This window comes from Canis aureus, chromosome 5, assembly GCF_053574225.1.
Source record: "Canis aureus isolate CA01 chromosome 5, VMU_Caureus_v.1.0, whole genome shotgun sequence".
NCBI classification, from domain to species: domain Eukaryota; kingdom Metazoa; phylum Chordata; class Mammalia; order Carnivora; family Canidae; genus Canis; species Canis aureus.
In genome coordinates, this window is record NC_135615.1 from 47,672,984 (window position 1) to 47,689,530 (window position 16,547).

At 39.1% G+C, this 16,547-nt stretch overlaps 1 protein-coding gene and 1 long non-coding RNA gene across 9 annotated transcripts in view; both read right to left on the reverse strand.

Moving 5' to 3' along the window:
- LOC144314128 (uncharacterized) overlaps positions 1–938 on the reverse strand; it is a 32,644-nt gene extending 31,706 nt beyond the window's left edge. Inside the window, exon 1 of the long non-coding RNA XR_013379817.1 lies at positions 819–938. This is a non-coding gene — a long non-coding RNA (uncharacterized LOC144314128). The remainder of the gene's footprint in view (positions 1–818) is intronic.
- PDE4D (phosphodiesterase 4D) overlaps positions 1–16,547 on the reverse strand; it is a 1,385,565-nt gene that overhangs the window by 1,039,794 nt on the left and 329,224 nt on the right. The gene's annotated exons all lie outside the window — the stretch shown is intronic.

Sequence of the window (16,547 nt, forward strand, 5' to 3'; positions counted from 1 at the left end):
TTTGCTCAAAAACAGTGGAGGGGTGGGGAGTAAGGATGAGCAGTGGGGAAGCATCAAATACCAAAAGCAGTAGGAAGAAGAAAGACAATAAGTACATAGAAGAAGAAGCAAAATGAAAATATTTTTTATGGAACAGAACACTTCTGCATCTGAGGGAAGGAGTGAAGGAGCCATTTGAGAAGGCAAGAATCGAAATAGTGGTGGAAGTGGTGATGACAGGATCATAGTCTTGGAAGAAGGGTCAAGGGATAGAGGTAGAATGGAAGTACAGTAGTTTGAGATGAATATAAATCATTCTGGGACACCAGGCTAGGACATTTCCTCCAGGCCTCCCTGTATCCTCCTCTCGCCTTGGACAGCCAAAGGTATACTCACACATTAAAGACTCTGAGAAGTAATTCCAGAAAGATACCTTTTGAATTTGTCAAACAACCCATCCTTTCCAAGCTTCTTTAACTCTACACCTTCCCTCCTCATAACACATTAACATTCTAAGAACTATTCTACAGATTACACTCTGGAAAAGTGCTCAAACCTAGCAAGGAACAAGACATTCTAAAGGTGGTCTGACTATTGTTAGGACACAACGAATGACTGCTAACTTCCTTGTCTGAGCAACAATATTTCAGTTAAAGTTGATTCTTTTTCAAGAACAGAAAGATTCCATTTAGAAGATTTTGGACAAATCTATCACACTGTCAGTTGATACAGAACTTCTAATTAACTACTTTTTTTTCATAAGAACTACCTAATAAGATCTTTCTCACCCTGTACTTCAGCTATTATTTTTCTTTTATGAAGCCTGAATCAGGACTTACATTTAATTTCTTTTAGACATGGCCTTGTTACTTCTTGCCCATCAAGTTATTTTGTTGTCAAAATTAAGAACTGTCACCTAGGAGATCCCTGGGTGGCTCAGTGGTTTAGCTAGCCCTTCAGCCCAGGGCGTGGTCCTGGAATCTTGGGATGGAATCCTGCATCAGGCTCCCAGCATGGAGCCTGCTTCTCCCTCTGCCTGTGTCTCTGTCTCTGTCTCTCTCTCTCATTCTGTGTGTGTTTCTCATGAATAAATAAAATCTTAAAAAAAAAAAAAAAAAAAAAACTGTTACCCAGTCCTTTGAATTTGAAATATCCACAAAGTTGATTAGCACTGATCTTTGTCATAAGTCATACCGCTCTTTAAAATGTTGAGCAGGAAAAAAAAAAATGTTGAGCAGGACGTAGCCAAGGAACAATGTGTGACACATCAGGAACTAGTCAATGTGTGGAGCTATGTTTCTTCAATCCATCTCATATCTACATAATTTTATTGAACTAGTCCAAAATTTTCCACCACTCTTGACTGCTGGTAGCCCTGCAATTCCATATCTATATTCTCCATGATGTTTATTTTTCTCTTTTTTGGAACCTGGAAATGTCTGCAGTTATTCTAAAGAATCATTTTCCTCCTTATAACACTCAGGGAGAGTGATACACAGATAAGTTTCAATCATTGGTCATATTGGTCTTTGAACTAAATGCTTTCTGACTGAACTTAAGTGTGTGTGTATATCCTCTGTAGCCTAGATTTCTAGGCATTTCTTTCTTTTTTTAAAAAAGACTTTATTTTTAAGTAATATCTACCCCCAAACCCACAACCTTGAGATCAAGAGTTATACGTTTGGGGCACCTGGATGGCTCAGGTCATGACCCCAGAGTACTGGGATCAAGTCCCACATCAGGCACCCTGCTCACTGGGGAGTCTGCTTCTCCCTCCCTCTTTCTTGTGCTCTCTCTCCCAAATAAATAAATAAAATCTTTAAAAATAAAAGTTACACATTCCACTGACCAAGCCAGCCAGGCGCCCCTAGGCATTTCTGAAATGTCTATGAATGGGAGCCAACCTTTACTAAACCATGCTATGTGCTCTCTGTAGCCAAGATTGAAACCACAACAATTAATATTAGTATAAATGGTAAGAAAAATGGACTAGTATATAAGTACTATAAGTAGCTGCTTCCAATTACTAGTCATCATCGTAATGTTGGCATCTACATTCAAACTGTTGTTTTTAATGGATCTAATAAAACTGTGTTGAGGATAGTGAAATTGTGCCATCAAGGACTTTTAAAGCTGAAAGCAGCATTATATTTTAACTCAGTAATTCCACTTCTGGAAATTAGCAATCTCTCCATCTTAGTACATCTCTGCTCACTGAAGTATTTGCAATGAGATCTTGGGAGCTCTGACAGTTCTAGGATCAATATATTTATCCCTGAAGGTAGAAGTTTAAAACTCCAAAATGATGAAGCTGCTGTTACACACTGCTGTAGCTGCATCATGAGATTTGGCTCCTTGTGTACGAAATACAATTCAGCACTAAGTCAAAGGGTTTCCCAAATAGACCGATTCACTCAAGATAATTGAAGCTTAGGTTTATTACATGAAGGATTAGTCACAAAATGGCAGGGCTACAGCCATCAGGTTTTTTCCAAGGATATGAAAAGAAACAAGAAACCAATGATTAAGGGCAATTTGTAACTCTTTTAATGCACACATTCCAAGTTCTTAATAGGAGGCATTATACATTATCATACATACTAGTTTCAGTGAAAATCCCTTAAATAGCAAGACTATTCTTAAAGGATATAATGTGCTAAGGTAAGGTTAAACCTATTCAAGGGCCACTGCCATTGACATCTAAAAATTGCTGGGCCAGACTCACTGTGCTAAAAAAGATGCATAATGTCACAGAATACAAAAGACCATAAAACAATAAATCAATATAATAGATGCACATTCAAGTACGTGGGCAATTGAAGGAAGAGAAAGGAAAAATAGGTTATTTATTAGAAATCTATATAGTGTTTGGGTTCAACTATGTCAGCTTTTCTCAAACTGCAAGATGTTGAGTGTCCCAAGAAAAAAATGTTCAGTAACATTGTTTCCTGTAAAAGATATTTAAGGTCCTTAAGCAGACATGTATAATTATTATTATCATGCAAGAATCTGCATTCTAAAAAGTGAAAGAAACCCAGGAAATTACAGAAATAATCAACACATGAGGTAAAACTTAAATATCAATGCTTCAGTAGTATTTACCCACTAATTGTACTGATACCATTGCCTCTTAATAGCCATTGCTCTTTGCTATGGAGCCTGTCTTATTTCAACTACTTTTGTCTTTTTAAATTTTTCTAATAATAATAATAATGACTTATTTATTGAATTTGTATAATTTTGGTCCTATAATTGAGTTACAATATGAATTTATCATTTCTTGAAGCAATTCATTTGTCATAGACCATTTTTTTGTCCTCTTTAGTCCAAATGCAGATTATATCCCATGAGCTATTGCTGGTATTCTATGCATACAGAATCACGTAAAAAAAAATTCCATAGTCAAATAAGTTTGGGAAATGAGTATTCTGAACAAAGCCTCAAGTAATTTCTATCATTACATGGTATATTCCAGAATGGAGACAGAATCACTGATCATAAAATTGTCATGCTGGAAGGGACTCCTCACTTTATTTGATTCTGAGAGGTTAGGTGACTGGATTCAGTTTATTCTTAAGTTGGATGAAGATTGCTTCTAATTACCAACTCTTTGGTCTTCTCTCTGATAACACAGGAAAGAAAGAAAAGAAAGAAAAGAAAAGAAAAGAAAAGAAAAAGAAAAGAAAAGAAAAGAAAAGAAAGAAAAGAAAAGAAAAGAAAAGAAAAGAAAAGAAAAGAAAAGAAAAGAAAAGAAAAAGAAAAGAAAAGAAAAGAAAGGAAGGGAAGAGGGAGGAGGGAGTGAATAGAAGGAGGGAAGGAAGGAATAAATATGATAATATGATTGTGGCCAGTAAGAATAGAAGAGGTGACCTAGTACAAATATTGCAGAATTGAAATATTAAATTAAATGTGTTTGTTATGCATCCAAAGTATTTAAGGTATCATAAAACTCCATAAATAATCAATTATGTACAAAAGACATTAAGGACTACAAAATACATCCTAGAGGTCAAATGTAGATCCTCATAAAGAATGGCATCATGGGGACTCAACACAGATTAATGACTCATCTTGAGCAAAAAAGTACATTAAGTCTGAACTTTCAGAATGGTTTAAAAATTGGTTAACTTGGGCAGCCCGGGTGGCTCAGTGGTTTAGCCCTGCCTTCAGCCCAGGGTGTGATCCTAGAGACCCGGAATTGAGTCCCACGTCAGGCTCCCTGCATGGAGCCTGCTTCTCCCTCTGCCTGTGTCTCTGCCTCTCTCTCTCTCTCTCTCTCTCTCTCTCTCTCTCTGTGTGTGTGTGTGTGTCTCTCATGAATAAATAAAAAATCTTTAAAAACAGGTTAACTTCCTTAGAGGACTGTTTGGCTGTAACAAACAAAACCCACTCATGCTAGCTTATGCTGAAAGGAGGAATTTATTAAAAAGTTACAGGATTGAGCACCTCACTGGCTCAGTTGGTTAGGTGTCTGCCTTCAGCTCAGGTTGTGATCCCAGACTTCTGGGATGGAGTCCCACATTGGGCTCCCTGCTCCACAGAGAGTCTGCTTCTCCCTCTGTCTCTGCCTCCCTCTTTCTCTGTCTCTCATGAATAAATTAATAAATAAAATCTTAAAAAAGAGTTATAGGATTATTGTCTAGAAATGAAAACTAGGAAAGCAGTCAAGTTTCCTGTGGGATTAGAACTCAACTGGAAAGCTGTCAGAAATCCAGGCAGCTATATCTCTGTCTCTTTTTTTTTTTGCCCTGGAGTTTATAGTCTCTCATGTGTGTGTCCCAGGCATATCAATTTCACTCTCTTCTTTTTCTGAGAATTGGCCCTTCCATGTTGAGTCCCAGGAAACAGAGAACAGAATCCATGTCTCCCAAATCCAAATTCCTCAGGGACAGAACCTGTTCTTTCATCTTGGGTGATGGGTGGAGGCAAGCAATGTAGTGGCAGGATTTGCTGTGCCCTCAACAGCAACTATGGAAGTAGACCCTCTGAACCAATATCATTGGGAGAATCCTACAGGTGCAGAAAATAACCATTCTGCATCTAGCAGAGAACATCCTTGGGAAGAGAGCAACTACTGGCCACAGGAAAACAAGAATGCATGGCAAATAAAATGAAAAAGAGAGTAGGAAGAAGGAATCTGTCCTAGCTTCTTGTGAGGTCACTGACCTGTTCTGGTGCTAAGGTTAGCAGCCACGGCAGGCTTTGCTTTAGGACTTTTAGGATTCCAGAGTAAACATGAGAAGAGTACAGATAGGGTAATAACCAGTTTGCTTACTCCCTTCACACTCCAGGCCTGTGCTACCCAGTCCTAGCTCCCTCTTCAGAATTCTTTTTCACCAACTTACTGCCATGTCTATGTCTTGTCCTCCTGTGGCCCAGATCACAGTAAACAAAACAAAACAAGGATTATCAGCAATGATAGCCCCCACGCAAATACCATCTTGGAGGTAATCTAAGTAATCCTGGTGTACTCCTTCCAAATTGGAGAGGCATGGGTTTGAATCCATGCCTATTGCTCAGAAGCAGTTTCACCTAAATTAGTTATCTAACTTGATAATATTTAATATTTTTAAGAAAAAATTTTTAACTTAAATTCAATTAGCCAACATATAGTACATCATTAGTTTCAGATGTAGTAGTCAATAATTTATCAGTTGTAACATCCAGTGTTTATCACAGACACAACTGGGTTTCTGAATGATAACTCTTCTGAGCCTGATCATAATTTCTACAGCAAGTCACGAACACTGGGGCCTTTCATGTGAAACAGGTGCATGCATCCCTACATGTGCAACACATGGCTGTAAGTACTGTGTGAAAATTGAGACTTGACCAGTCACAAGACCCTGCCCACAAGGAAATGACAAAGTTACAATGGACAACAAAGCAAGTATGTAAAAGAAAGATGGAAGGAAGTCAAGGGGAAAAGAAGTAAGGAAGGAAAGAAGAGGAGGGAAGGAGGAAAAAGAGGAAAGACTAGGTAAAAATTGTCTATTTACTGTGCACTGGGCTCTTTCCATCCATGACCCATACTCTTCACAAGCCATCTTTCCAGTAGGTGCTATTGTTCTCATTTTATGAAGTAAACAGAGAAACGATTAAGGCACTTTTGGAAATATTTTAAAAGTGGTCCAGATAAAGTGCTGTAATGGAATCACAGTAGGAAAAGAGTGTTTTAGCTGCGAGGCTTAGGGTTCCGTGAATGAGATAAAGCTTGAGCCTTCTGTACTGGATAGGATTTGGGCATCGGCAAAAATACCAGCACGCAAGAGGGTCCTGAGAACAAGAGAAAACAGCCACATATGAGCAGCCCAGTCAGTTCCACAGGATCATGTACAAATGAGAGTAGTTTTTTGGATAAAGGCCGGGAGGCAGCTACTGGAGAGCTTGAATGCCTGGCTGATGTGCTGTGATATTTTTGTGGCCAGTGGAGAGCCACAAAAGGTAAGCAAAGACATGATACTCTCCAATCTCCAGGCTCAGAGCTCTGTGTAAGAAAAACCAGGGGGGCAGCGTATGACAGTCACCAAAGAAAAGGTAGTAAGAGTCTGATAGTGACCACAGAGTGGAGAAATAATGAACGTGTAAGAGGAACTTGTAGTTAGATTCAATAGATCTTGCATTTGATTAGATAAGCAGGCAAGAGGAGAAACAGCTAAAGATGTTGTGAGTCTTGAAAATAGGGGATTCTCACAGTAGCTGGGAATGAACAGGAATCAGACTCCTCATTTCTACTCTCTGAGCTTTCTGTTCAACAGGAGGCTAATTTTGAAGCTGTTTCTATACTAACAAAAATGAAGCATATTGTTTTCATAAACCTTTGTAAAATCTGCTGTATTCTCTGGCATGTTTGCAAATAATGCCACGGTCTCCAGACAGTTTATATGCAATATGCTTCACGTTACTAACAGAGACATCGCTGAAATAATATTCTATAACAAATTTATGAAGTCCATTCCTTAAAAGACTATTTTTAAAATGGAAATACATTTGTTGAGAACTGTTAATAATTTGATACTTACTTACACATGAGATGCATATATATTTTCACCCACTACCAGTTTGGGTTTATTATTCATTCTCAAGACGTTTAAAACCCTGGTTAACTCCAGCTGCACACTGGAGTTGCGTATAGAGCCTTAAGAATGCTGTTGCCTGAGTCCTACCCCCAGGTTCTGGTGTAATGCCCCTGAGAATTGAAAATTTTTTAAAGCTCTTGGAGTAGGGGCCCCTGTGGGGGGACCAGTCTGTTAAGCGTCTGACTTGATTTCAGCTCAGGTCATCAGATCAAGCACTGAGTCTTGCACTCAGTGGGGAATCAGATTTTTCTATCTCTTTGTCTCTCTCAAATAAAGATAGATTTTAAAAAAAAGCTCTTGGAGTAATTCTAATGTGAAGACAGGGTTGAGAAGTACCAGATAATAAGAAAAAAAAAAGATTGCTTATGTTAGAGATAATTAAAAAGTTTCTCTTGCCATCAAGATAGACTATCAGCTACATTTATATAATTTGTACACCATGCTCCCAAATTTTCCCTAACATTAAAATAGGTATGATGCAACATTAAATAACAAAAGTTATACAAAGAAGGAGGGTTTGGTAGGCTAAGAGGTCAGGATGGGAGAATAAATAATCAAGGAGGTGAAATGTTCTGATTTCTAAACCACTTTGCTTATTCTTCTGACTCAGCGTCAACCCCAGGAATATTCCAGCAGTGAAAGCTCTCCTAGCTCCTCCCTGGATCCTCTGCAAATGTGGGGTCACTGACTAGCTGACCAAGAAATAGATTCCAAGTTCCTCTACTCAGCATCCCAATGGCAGTTGCCCTTTCCAGGGTGCAGAGGCAAGACAAGGCTTTTGGACACACAATCTCAAAGAAACTGGGAAAGAGGAGCTGGCTATTAACCCTGCTTCTTCATATTTGGAGGAATTCTGAAAGCCCTACTTATCTCCTAATCTTTCTCCCTCTTCTCATATGCTGACTAAATATTGCCAATTACCTCCCTAGGTTTATGGCATTGTCAACAGAAATCCCACATTAAATTTGCCTGATGCCTGGGAGGAGGAAAGCATTTCTAAATGCTTGGTTGTCATTTCTAAAGAGAAAAGTGCTTCCCTCTCTCTAGCAGGCAGGACTGTGAGGAGCAAGATGCAGCGACAGCCATCAGGAATTTCTAGGGAGCACCCCAGTAGATAGCCTTTGGCTGCTCCAAACTGCTCCACTCTATTCCATTAACAAACCTTGTTCTAGCTCATTCTGGCCATCTTCACTGTGTTACTTTTCTTTGAAGGGTCCTCCTCCCCAATGGTAACAACTGGAATTTATCCTTTCCTCAAATCCCACTTCATATCCCCATTTACCCATCCGATCACACCAACTTAAATCAACCTTCCTTTGCTCTCTCAGCTTTGGAATTGGCTATCTTTGCCTTTTCCATTCTTCTTTACCAGACCTCAGCACCTCAAGGGACAGAATTTTGGCTGTCCAAATGTGTACACCATGTAGCACCAAATGTATACTTTCTGCATAACAGGGACTCAATACGTCTGATCAAAGAATTAATTGGATCGATTTAAATGTCATCACAGATTTCATGCACAAATAGAATTTTCTCAATCTTGGGGTGCCTGGGTGGCTTAGTCGGTTAAGTGTCTGCTTTCAGGTGAGGTCATGATCTCAGGGTCCTGGGATTGAGCCCAGCATCAGGCTCCCTGCTCAGTGGGGAGCCTGTTTCTCTCTCTCCCTCTGCCTGCTGCTCCCCTTGCTCATTCTCTCTCTCTCTCTGTCTCTCTCTCACCGTGTGTCAAATAAATAAAATCTTAAAAATTTTTGAAGTAAAAAATAAAATAGAATTTTCCCAACCTTGAAATAGCCAATAAGTCAGAGGATGGAAGTAGTAAAAGGTTTAAGAACCTCACCTGGAATGCGCATCTATAGAAGCATTAATTATTCCGCATAAATAATGGACTCGTATATGAAAGCAAACATGAATATTCTCAACAAGCTTTACCTTAGGAGGTTACAGTTGTTCTATCACGACTTCTTAATGGTAGCATATGTTCTTCCCTGAGACACGATTTCAATAAGCTTGGTTTATGCCAAGTCCTGGTAATAACTCTATATAAGTGTATCAGTGAAGTCACTGTAATTCTTAGTTTAAGGAAGCTGATATATTGTGTCAGGGTGACAAGAGGGTCATCACTCACCTCTGAGCCCTGCATGTAACACACTCAAGAATGACTTTTTTTTTTATCTTTAGGGGCCAGCAAGCTATATGTTTATTTATGAGACCTCAATACAAATCACCCTTGCTTCCTAATTGCTGGGCAAGCTACAAGGAAGAGAATATAATTACCAAAGTCCTCTCCAGCTCTAATTTACTTAAGGACCATTTCTACATTCCTTCTACTGCAATCTATGGAGGATTAGCATATTTACAATTACTTTGCTTTTTCTTAAGAATCTTGTTTGACCCAAATCAACCTTTTCCTAGCTTTCAAATTTCACAAAATTTGGAGAGATATTTGGAGAGTTTTAGTTTCCAGACATCCTGTCCCCCTAAGTACCTAGCACAGAGCCTTTATCGCTGGTACTCAATATAGCTGGTGAAATACCAAATGAACGAATAAAGGTGTTTATGTTCTTCAGCAGGAGTACTTGAGGTCGCGATGTGAGATATTTGGCATTTGATTCAGGAAAATAGCAACATTGTGTAATTTCTGGCTAAATCTTTTTTTATCTAAAACCTATCTAAATATCATGTAAATAAGAAACCTACTTGCATTTTATTATTAGATATATTTTTGAGAGTGTCTATATTTCCACTGGTTTATAAATTACAGAGGAATTATGTTTCTTGCTGAGCACAAAACTTAGCACCTAGCAGATGTCCTATAATATGTGTGGTCAGTTAATCTACTTCTATATCATGCATGATTTCTTCCTTGTAGTCATAGCCTTATTCCCCTCCTCCTACTCCCCAGAAATAGTCTGCAGGAGAAAGCTGTAGTGTCCAAGTTCAGTTATAGCCATTTGTACAAACCTAATGCCTAGACCAGACCCTTAGGAAAATTGCAAAGTAGCAAAGAATGTCCTCACTGACTCTTTTCTTCACTAGTTTCCCTTCTCCAACAAGAACTCAGTGATCTGCTACTCACTTGAGAAAAGAATCGGATTCACTCGTTGATGCAAAAGTATATTACCAACTTAATATTACCCCTCACACTACTTTAACACTTTAGAGGAGGTCCCAAGGAAAACATAATGCCCAACTCAAAGAAAGAGGGCTACTGCTAACACTATAAGCTCAGAGACTTATTTTAGTTGTGAGGATGACTGTGAGCTTGGGCTGACCTTAGATCATGGTCACTTCTCTCTATGTATTTCTTTCTCAGCATCAAGTGCTAAGCAAATAATCACCACAGCCCTTCTACATTCAGATAACTTCATAGTCTGCCCTGAAACCCTCCTCCTACAGGAGCGGCATGAAGTCCAGAACTTTTAGGATTAAAGGAGATCACTTACTGTAGCTCTAACATCTCCTTCTTGACAGCCAGCATGAATTCATTTGCTGGAAACTAGCTTTCCACTAAGAGGCTCCCTCCTGGCTCCCATGACTCAGCCAGTTCCTTCTTGGTATTTTCTAGAATTCTGCCTCATGGACTCTGGAACATTCCTTCCAGTTCTTTGGTCTTGCTAACTCTGTGAGAATGGCCCCCATTCTCTTGAGTACAGCTTGCTCTGCTCTGCCCCCAGTGCTCCCTACCCAGTCTTACTGAAGGAACACTACTTTCCCTTTGTCTAAGGGTCAGCCTCAATTCCTCTCTCCACTTGCTAGAGGGCCTGAAGTATGCCTTCTTGGTCCTGAAAGCTCTGCAAGCACTCTCACTGGCTACTACTGCCATGGATGACAACTGTGCTTGTTCATGGTCGCTGCTGTGTGGCCAGGAACTACATCAGCCTGTTCTCTATTTCATAGACCAGTCTCAGGTCCCCCTGGCACCAGTGAAAGGAAAAAGCTCCTTGCTTCAGACATCACACTCCTTTAAAATGGTGCATTCCTTACAGATTGGGAACTTTCCAGAATGACTGGGAGGGAAATCTGCATTCTCTTCAGGACAGCCTACTCCATCCTGTGCGGTATTGTCACCATTTCCCATCCTCCCACCCTATCATGAAATAGTCTATTGCTGGCATATTTCCCAAAATCCAGATTTTATTTTCTATAATAAAAATGCTATAGAACAAGGACTCTCAAGCATTCTGACTACAAGCCATAGTTAAAAAAAAAAAACCTTTTTAAATTGTATAGAGTACATACAGACATAAAAGTATACATGGAGCTTTAAAAAACTAAACCAAAAAATTACTTACTGTATTATGTTATACTGTGAAATGTTTTGTTCTCCTTAATTTTAAGATAAGATTAAATCAAATGATTAGTTGCACATTTCACTAATGAGTCCCTACAGTTTTAAAATACCGCTTTAGAAAAATGCTCCTCGCAGCCCAAGAACTGGATCAACTAGGTTCCTAATAATGAAGGAACCCCAATCAAAGCAAGAAAAAGATAACAACTGTTGCTCTTTGCAGAATCCATCCATTTTATTAAGCTACTTTCACTGAAAGTAACAGTGCTTATTTTACTGAATTTTTAGTTCTTTCCTATGTCCAATAATCACAGAATCAAGCTGCTTTCTTCTTTTTTCCACTTCAACTTGAAAGTTTCTTCTTTGTAGAGTGTCACCTGCACAAGCAGCATTCAAGTGTCCCATCATTTAAGCAAGCCACTACTACAGGAAACCGGTAGCCATGAAACCTACTGGAAAACTAGAAGAACACTTACAGCTTAAAAAAAAAAAAAAAAAAAAAAGATTACATCAGTACCTCCCATGATCACTGGCAAAGCATGAATTCTCTGTTGAATTGATTATGCTCAGAGGAAATATAAGATTTCCCCGGGATACATTTGAAAGCTGGTGCCTTGTAGAAGGAAATAAAGAAATCACTTAAAAGAAATCTTGTTTATTTCTGATGGGGAAGTTGCTCCTTGCAGCATGGCTCACAATTGTTACTGACTACTGGGTGTGAATGGGCCACACTTCACTCCTTACCAACAGGAAGAAAGGAGCAGTGACTTGCACGTTCTTATTTCCAGCTCTAATTTCCCAGGACTAACAGGGAAGACTAGCATTTTATGAACACATCATTTTCTTATAATCATTTTTCTTTTTATCATGATTAGTCAGGGTAATGTGCAGTAGGTATCTAGATATGTACTGCTATATAATAAATTATCCCAAAATGTAGCAGCTTAACAACTTACTAGCTTAGCTAGGTGGTTGTAGTTACGGTCTTTCGGGAAGTTGCAGTCAAGCTGCCAACCAGGATAGAAGTCACCTAAAGGCTGGGATCCCTGGGTGGCACAGCGGTTTGGCGCCTGCCTTTGGCCCAGGGCGCGATCCTGGAGACCCGGGATCGAATCCCATGTCGGGCTCCTGGTGCATGGAGCCTGCTTCTCCCTCTGCCTGGGTCTCTGCCTCTCTCTCTCTCTCTCTGTGACTATCATAAATTTAAAAAAAAAAAAAAAAGAATCTGTTAATTGGTTTGCCTCCCTCTCTTTAGAAAAAAAAAAAAAAAAAAAAAAAAGAAGTCACCTAAAGGCTCAACCAGGGCTGGAGAACCCTTCCACAATCAATCACCCAGTTGCTGGCAGGCATCTGTTCCTTGCTGGCTGTTAGCCAGATGCCTCTAAGCCTCATCACATCAGCTTCTTCATAGGTGGTCTGAGGTCTTCATGAGTTGTCAGCCGGCTTTCCCCAGAATGAGTGATCAGAGGATGAGTGAGCCAACACTCAAGGTAGATATCACAATCCTTTATAACCCCATCTCAAAAGTCACATGCCATTACTTCTGCTACATTTTACTAGGCACAGAGATCAACACAGTATAATGTCAAAGGGGACCAGTGGAGGCCAGTTTGGAGGCTGGCTACAATGTGCGATGTTCAAATGGCTGCTTTATTGCCCCCCACCACCAAAAAGCAGCTCTGAACTTGCATATGGGGGTAAGTCCTTTTGGTCCCTTTAAGCCATCAATAAAAGCTGTGTAGGTACTTCCCAGGATAATGTACAAATGAGTCATTACAACTTTGCACACCATTTCTCAAAGTCCAAGGATTCCTTGAAAACTTTCCAAAGACTTCAGGTTCAAAACTACTGTCTTCAACAATTACATTTTCTCCTTGCAATATTTTTTTTTTATTTTTTATTTTTTCTCCTTGCAATACTTAAGTGCAAGGACACATCTGCTGTTGGGAACTTATGGCAGGATATACATGTAAGTAATGGCTGACACCTACAGTGAAACCCTAGCATTTAATGAGAAACACAAGGGGCTTTATCTAGAGAACACGGCCTTATTCTGAGCCAACCATGAAAATACTACTAGATGGGAAACCCAAATCCTTACCTAAGTAGCAGTCTTTGAGAGATAAGTAAGTCTTAGGATGCTGATTCTTCCAGGACAAGTTAAAGAGAGATGGAGAAATTTTGTAATGGAGAGCCTTTATGAACAAGAATGTAGTATTTCACCACGAGTATTTTAGGGTATTTGAGTGCCGTCTATGCTTAAAACCACGGTCAATAAAGTTGAGCCTCATTTGATTTTTGTTGTAAGCCTTTGTTCCCCTTCTTTCCTTTTCCAGGTTTATACTTTGAAACCTGGACCCTAAACCATGGCCACTCACCTCCAACCCAACAGGTACTTTTAGTGAATTACAATCTTCTTTTTCACTAAATATAATTTTCACGCATGTTTCTCAAATATTACTTTCCTCTTCCAACTGGTCATCTAGAATATCTAGTAGATTCTATTCTCTGGTACCATTTTTAAAAGATTTTATTTATTTATTCATGACAGAGAGGCAGAGAAACAGGCAGAGGGAGAAGCAGGCCCCACGCCGGGAGCCCAACACGTGACTCGATCCCAGGACCCCAGGATTGAACCCTGGGCCAAAGGCAGGTGCCAAACCACTGAGCCACCCAGAGATCCCCCCTTTCTGGTACCATTTAATAGAACTTGTCAGGCACAGAGTGAAAGCTCAGGTAAGTCCAGACTTGCATGCCCTTCCTGTTTATTCCCACAACACACTATGCATATCCTAGGATAGTACAAAGAGGATAAATAGAGGTGGTCCTTTCTTATTTTAATTGCTCATTTATTTGTCTGCACTCCCACCACCAACTCCGAGCTCCATCAGAGTAGGACTACTTCTGCCTTGTTCCCCACTGTATCACCAACACCTAACCAATATTTGGTACATTATATGTACTGAATGAATTAAATGATAAACTAACTTATTAACTCTTATGCTGTAGTCCTGTATCAGAGATAAATATGAACATCAATTTTACAAGGATGGAATAAAATAGAAAGACCTCTGGACTGAGTTGAAAAGCCTGGCTTAAGTACATCTCAGCTGTGCACATTAGGCTCAATCTCTTGAGTAAGTTTTCTCATCTACAAAATGGCATAATACATGACATTACCATTTGATAGTTTTTTTTTTTTTTAGAAATCCAGTGGGAACATTAATGTGGAAACTATTTTGTAAACAATAAAATACTAAAATGTATCAGGCATTGCTATTGTTGTTATTAAATTACACTGGATAAGTTGACAGAGATGCTATGCAACAGGAAGAATTGGTAAAAATTTTTAAAAAGTGTCTCTCAGAGAGAAATCTACACTCACTGGTCTGACAGTGTCAGAAGGAGTACTTCCACAAAGTAAATAAGCAGCCATTTCTATGCTGAAGGCTGAATTCTGTGCTGTCATTATAAAACCAGTTATTGATCTTGACAAGTACGGAAGGTACTTTGCAGAAAATAGATATGACAAGGTCCCTGACTACTAGGTTTGCATCTAAACAAGAGTAGAAGACTTGGCCTCAACTCAATAATAAAGTTCACACACCTCCCAAGTATGGCCAAGTGTTCCTCTCTTTTTCAACTATATCCCTGAGGGAAGGGGAAACTGTGAATACACAATAAAAAGCAGCTAGGCAACCTTATGAGTTTGTTATCTCTATATACATATGTCAAAATGTGGGTGTATTCATGAACCACAGCCTCTTATCATAAAGGGGAACCTGGAAATTGCTCATTTAGACACTTTGCAGGATGTAGTAGTGCTGACAAAGACTTAGGTTTCTAATCTTAAAAACAAAATAACCATTTACTATTTTACAATGTAGAGTCATCTATCAACAATTCACAATCTAGATTATGTGGTAAACCACTCCAGTTATTCCATAATAGTGGCACTTGCATTTCCTCTAACAAAGTACAAGTTCCCATCCCAATGTGATTGAGAATGCTCCGCAAATAATTACATTCAGAGATAGAAAAGAAACAAAACAAAACATTCAAAATCTCTCTTCAAAGCAAAATATTTCCCTTTGCTTACAAATGAAAAAAAAAAAAAAAAAACCTCTATTCTACTGTGTTTCAAACCATCATAACCATTTCAGACAGAGGTTTTAAGGTTTGATGCTTCCCATGCTATTATGAGGTCACATCAGGAGACACTCTGGGACTATGTTAATAGGATCACGTGGCAAGCTCAATATCAGGATTCTGTGAGTTAAGCTGGAAAAAATGTTAAAAATTCCTTTACCTTTTCATTTAAGAATAACATAGGTACAAAGAAGTACACAAATCACAAGTGAACTGCTCAATAAACTTTTACAGAGTACACCACAGAACTAGTACCCAGATTAAAAATACAGAATATTATCTGAACCCCAGACACCCCCATGTGCTCCCTTATAATCACTAGTGCCCATCCCCAGTAAGAGGAACCACTTTCCTGATTGCTAGCACCATAAACTAGTTTAGGCTATTTGTGGACTTAATGTAAATGAAATCAGATGGTATGTATTCTTTTGTATTTAGGTAACCTTATGTCTGAGAGATTCCTTGGTATTTTTTAATGTAGTTGTGATTCTTTCCTTCTTGCAGCTGATTAGTATTACACCGGATGAACACATTACAATTCAGTCATTTTTGTTTCTAATGGGCATTGGGTGCTTTCCAACTTTCATCTATTACAAGTAGTGCTACTATGAATATTTTCATAGTCTTTTGATGAACATCTACATCTAGTTGTGTTTGATGTGTACCAAGGAGAATTTTTTTTAAGATTTATTTATTCATGAGAAACATGAAGAAAGAGGCAGAGACATAGGCAGAGGAAGAAACAGGCTCCATGCAGGGGGCCCAATGTGGGACTTGATCCCAGGACTCCGGGATCATGACCTGAGCCCAAGGCTCAACCGTTGGGCCACCCAGGTGCCCCCCAAGGAGTAGAATTGCTGGGTCATAAGATATATACATGGTCACCTTTAGTGAATACTGCCAAACAGATTTTCAAAGCAAACACATACATACACACTCCCACAGTGATTGAGGTTTCTGGTTGCTCCAAATTCTTGTCAACACGGGGTATTGTCTGTCTTTTTTATTTTACTGTTTCTTGTGGATTTTTGGTAATACTGAATTGTGAT